Consider the following 6,000-nt stretch of genomic DNA (forward strand, 5'->3'; position numbering starts at 1 on the left):
TCTAAATTTAAGCTGCGGCACATGATTCTATTAGCTGGACAGAATGTAAGACCGTGTAATTTTGAAACTACGTGATTTTTAAACTTTTTCTTTTATTACTATTATCTTCTCCCCTGTTTGAGAGAATCATCATGAAAGGTGTAGGCATTGGAGACCAGAGAAAGGAAAGCCAGAGAGGCGTGTGTTTGGTCTGATGAGAGGACAGCCAAGACACGTCCCCCCCCCACCAGCCCTGCCTGGATAGTCTCACGTCCTGTGCCATCCACCTCGAGTAAGCCAAACCGATGCTCTTTAATTATACAAAGGCCTTCTATTTCATTAGCCTGAATCTCACCATTATTTGATCAGAAACCTTTTCAAGACCATATACATCCGTGTTTTCAGTTGGCGGGACATTTGGCAACGTCTGATTGTTTCAACTGGGCGGAAGGGACGATATTTGCATCCAGTGGGTGCATAATAGGAAATTATCTGACCCAATAACGTTCAGGTGGAGAAACCGTGGTCCCTATGGAAAAGAGTGAGAGAGGGGGTGGAAGAGAGGTGGAGAGGGAGAGGGAGGGAACAACTGTGGCCAGAGGAGATGGTCAAAAATCTTTCCGATCTACTAACAAGTAGATCAAGGGCTGCAGTCTTCTGCTTTGAAGCCTAGATGCCAATTTCATTTGCTTATTTATGAGAAACAGTGACTTTGTTTACAGTATAAACGTTAGCATGAAATTAGAAATGGCACAGCTCTAGAGAGGCAGTAGGAAGACAAAGACTAGGAAGACAAAGGTCTCCACTTTGGGGCTGGATAGATCTCCATCCCCAACCCAGCTCTGCAGCTGCCAGCTGTGTGACCTGCTCAAGTCAATTTTCCCCTGCAAAGTCTCAGTGTTCACGTCTGCTTTACGATTAGTTATGGCGTTCTTGCCACCCATGGGGGCACGAAGGTTGACAAAAGGGCATCCATAGATAAATATGCACATTTATACACACAGAATTCACTAAGTGTATTTAAGTATGTATATATATTGTGCGGTAGGTATATAACTATATACAAAGTACCTTTATGTAAGTGTAATATGTATAAACATGTATGTGGATATGTGCACGTGCAGAATTTATTAACATGCAAATTCCCATGAAAATAAAAACTATTCTTAAGATGTGAGTTCTTGAGGCACCTGGGTGGCTCACTCGGCTAAGTGTCCGACTCTGTTTCAGCTCAGGTCATGATCTCATGGTGCGTGAGTTCAAGCTCCACATCAGGCTCTGGGCTGGCAGAGCAGGGTCTGCCTGGGACTCTCGCGCTCCCGCTCTCTGTGTCCCTCCCCTGCTCACGCTCTCTCTCTCAAAATAAATAAACAAACATTCAAAGAAGAAGACAGAAGTTTTTGACATTGTAAAGAACTGAGCAAAACAGATAACAGTTTATTGGGGGGAGGTAATTCCTCTGACACGTTCACATTTGCACCCCTGTATTGCTGACTGCATCCTACAAATGCATTCACTCCACAGAGTTTTTGAAAGGCTGACTACGGGTCCGGGATTGTGCTGGCCTTGGGGACATAGTTGAAAAGCAACACAGACAAAGATGTTTGAGGTAGGTGACCAGACATTTGGATTTGATCTCACGACAACAGGAGACCAATGGTGAGTTTAGGCAAAGGATGAAAACTGACGGATTTGCATTTCACAAGCAGTTTCTGTGTGATGGGCCATGTTGGTCAAGGAAAGATGGAAGCTTGGTGATAGGGACCAGTGATGTCGAGAAGCCAGGGGCTGCTGGCTTAGAGCATGTAAAGTTTACCAGAAAATGAAGGAAGGTCTGAAACCAGCTCACATAACTATAGTTTCTCTTTAAGAATGCCCAGGAATATGACAACCGACCCACAAGTTGTTACCATAATGGAGGGCAGCAGAAATGTAGATATAAGACCGCTTAGGTTTGAGGCCAATGAGTCCAAGATGCCTATCCATCACACTTATCTGGGGCAAGTGAAATGAGAGATTCTTCACGTCCATTCATAGATCTTTAAAATCTGAATGGATGAATGGGGAGTGGGAGTGAATGGCTACACTAATTGTAGGCATGTTTGGGGAAGAGTGGGCATTTAGACCACTTGAATCGACAAATAAGTAGGATTCGGATCACTGTTCAATAAGCTAAACATCTGTTATCCGGGATTGTGGCAGAGATGATGTTTTCTGTTTGCCAAATCCTGTTTCCTTTTCCTCTTCCTTCAGAAAAACTACATTTCCCAGCTTCCCTTGTACTTCGGTTGAGGCCATGTAGTCTGGATTCTAACCAGATTGGGCAAAAGTGATATAAATCACCGCCAAGGCTCTTTCACCCGTTCGTCAGTGATTTTGGAAGCCAAAATCCAGATGTTCCAGATGGTATTGCTAGATTTCAGTTGGAGGAGACCAGCATCAGACATTCTATGCATAAAAAATGAATATGTATGTGTTGAGCCACTGAGATTTGGGGGGGGGGGTGGTGTTTGTTAGAGTAGCTAGCCTTAATTATCCTCACTAATACAGGGAGACAGGAAAACAAAAACACGTTTCAGAGGATGGCATGGATTTCATACAAATTCAGTCAATTTTTCCAATGTCACCATGGTTTTCTTTAAGGCAAAACCTTTAAATAGCCACTCGATGCTATTTTTAGTTTCAGCATTGGTATATTTCAGCGTATTTTTAGTCCTTTGGAATTAAATCAAGAATAGATTCCATTTGCACTAAACCAGACTATTTGAATTAGCCAGCGTTTCTTAAAGTGAAGGAGGGCAGGCGTTGTCCCACAGGACATCTGGCAAGGTTTGGAAACATCTTGGGCTGTCAAGACTTGGGGGGATGGGGTGGACTGGCATCCAGGGGGTAGAGGCTAAACATTCCCGCCATGCACAGAACAGCCCCCCATGGCAAAGAGTTATCTAGCCACAAATGTCCGTAGTTCCAAGGTTGGGAAACTCTTGACTAATCCCAGGTATGCTCGATCTGCCTTCTGGACATAAACACAAACCCATGGCGTCCAAAGAAACAGCGGCCAACTGGCATCCAAAAAGAGCCACGGTGAAACAAATGAGACTGTCCGTTCCTGCTAAGCACACTGCCCTGCCATTCTCTGCCAGACCGGGACAGTCTGTCAAGAGACAAACAGAAATGTTCCAGGGACTTTTTGTCACCTGGGTATAAAGAGACAGCTTGAAGGACCCCGTCATTTACACATTCAACTTTGTTTTCTCTGTTCAAAAGTCGGTGTTGCTGTCACCAGACCTGGCAAAAGTCACACTTGTCATGCCATAACTCTACACCCCCCTCTTCCTCTTTTTCTGGGACGCGTGACAGGGTCAGGTGAGCGCGTGCACTGATAGAATTTACCAAGCCTACCTCTCTGCCACCTTCTTGCCTCTTGTTCCTCTAAGACACACGTGCTCTCCTCGGAGAGCAATTTTTGGCTGCAGTATTTAAGGGGTTGTAAATTGAAATGCCACCCAGTTGATATGATTGGAGAAACACCACGTGTCCCCTTACTACGCACACATCCACATGAAAAGCATTCCTGCCTAGTGTTCTCGGCCGTGACGCAGAGTCTGATCTCAACGTCGAAGAGCAGTACTGCCTGGTGACTGAAAGCGAGCAGCTTTGGGGTCAAACATACATTTGGAGCCTGATTTCCCCACTTCCTACCTGTGCGATTTTAGGCAAGTTATTAAATATGTCTGAGGGCCAGTGCTTCACCTTTGTGGAGACAACAACGCCCACTTCATATGGTGTGGATGGAGATCAGAAGAGAAATTGTATATAAAATTGATACAAAATTGCGCTCAGTGCAGTGCCCAGACACAGTAAGCGTGGGGGCCCTAAAATATTCACTGACATGTAATAAAAACTCTCCTCCACAGAGTGCAGAGTCATATGTGACTTGGCCTCTTCTGACCTCTGCCCATCTCGTGTGACATCTGACATCTTCCCACCTCATTCTATACTCGCTGTGCTCCAGCTACCATCTTCCTATTCCCCAAAGAACAATGCCAACTCATTCTCGCCTCAGGACCTTTGCACCTGCTGTTCCCCTGTTTGGATGTTCTTCTGTCTTCTTCCAGACTTTCTGTATCGCTGATTCCTTCTCGGCATTCTGGACTCAGACTAAATGTCACCTGTCTCTGGCCATTGTCACTGATGTTCCCTACCCCCTTCTTAGTCATTCACTACGGCATTACTGCTTTTTTTTTCTTTAGAATACTTTTTACCATCTGAAATTATCTTAGTCACATGTTTATTTACTTGTCTGTTGTTTTTATCCCACACCTGATGTAAGTTGCACTGCAGGCAGGGAATTCATTTTATTCAATGGGAGCATAAACCACGTTTCGAGTGCTTGACGCACAGCTGGTTTTCAGCGAACATTTCTTGAATAAACTAACCTAAACCTAACTTCTTTAACAGAAAGTTGTTGACACTTCTCCAACGCCTCTTTTAATAACAAAACTAAGGACAGGGACCACCGACATGGACTCTAGGCTCCTGACAATGTCCTCAAAGGGCTGAGATTTGGGTTCGATTACACCCTATTTGGGACAAACCCTCACCTTATATTGATTTCTGACTAATCATTGCAGGCAGAACGGATCCTTGGATTTGGGAACTGACCCCGAAACACACGCCATTGTCCGAAACTAGATGCTCACGATGCATTTCCATTTCCGGGTCGAAGTGCAGAATGATGGGAAAGTTGCGTGGACCCATCAGAGGGCGGCTCAGGGTCTGTGCGCCTCTGCACGTGTTTGCCCTCATGGATGGGTGTGAGCCTTCATGGGAACACACATGGGCGGTCAAGGGTGGGCTTGGGGCCACCTAATTAAGTTTCTAGTTGAACCAGCAGGCAACGCCACTCCGCCACTATGTCACCTGCCCCACGAAATGGATCGGAGATACAAACTGCGCCTTAACTAGGCAGCCTCCATTCTTGCTGATCCCATTAGTCGCCCAATTGGGCAAGACGAGGTTTTAATTGCATGCCGGAAGCTTTATTTTTCTGCCCCAGGCAAACAGTTAACCACATCAGTATACCACTGACACATCAGAAGTTGGTCAGCAATGCAAAGTGAAGGAGCCACTTCTGGAGAGAAGCGAAGTGCCTGTCAGTTTCTAGCGCTTCCCCCGTGAGCATCTGTAGCTACCTGAGGGAGAAAAAATTCAACCACCACCACCACAATGTGACAAGGTGTAACCAATGCATGGTGCTAACGTTTCACGGCTTCGTGATGTGATAGAGGATCATGGAGATAGACGGGGCTTGAAGGCAGACAGAATTCACATACAGGCTGGGCCACTTGCTAACCATTTCCTCAGTTTCCTTATCTGTCAAGAAGGCAAAATGAATGGCATTTTCTCCTTTGGGACATTATGAGGATATAAAGTGAATGAAATGTTACAGGTAAAGCCTTGGCTCGAATTCTGACACTCACTAGGCATACTGTGAGTATTATTATAACTTCTATCCATCCATCCATCATCCATCCATCCATCCATCCACCCATCCATCCATCTAGTCATTCATCCATCCCTCCATCCACACACCCACCCACTCACCCACCTATCCATCCACCTATCCATCCATTCATCCACCCATCCATCCACCATCCATCCACCCATCCACCTATCCATCCATCCATCCATCCACCCATCTATCCACCCATCCACCTATCTATCCATCCATCCATCCATCCATCCATCCATCCAAATATCCATCCATCCATCCAACTATCCATCCATCCATCCATCCATCCATCCATCCATCTAGTCATTCATCCATCCCTCCATCCACACACCCATCCACCTATCCATCCATCCATCCATCCATCCATCCATCCATCTACCTATCCATCCATCTACCTATCCATCCATCCATCCATCCATCCACCCATCCATCTAGTCATTCATCCATCCCTCCATCCACACACCCACCCACTCACCCACCTATCCATCCACCTATCCATCCATTCA

The 6,000-nt window shown here is 45.6% G+C and overlaps 1 protein-coding gene across 2 annotated transcripts in view; it reads right to left on the reverse strand.

The window, feature by feature from the left end:
• The window catches only part of TSHZ2 (teashirt zinc finger homeobox 2), a 451,987-nt gene that overhangs the window by 264,692 nt on the left and 181,295 nt on the right, over positions 1–6,000 (reverse strand). The gene's annotated exons all lie outside the window — the stretch shown is intronic.

This window comes from Panthera uncia (genome assembly GCF_023721935.1).
Source record: "Panthera uncia isolate 11264 chromosome A3 unlocalized genomic scaffold, Puncia_PCG_1.0 HiC_scaffold_11, whole genome shotgun sequence".
Lineage (NCBI taxonomy): Eukaryota > Metazoa > Chordata > Mammalia > Carnivora > Felidae > Panthera > Panthera uncia.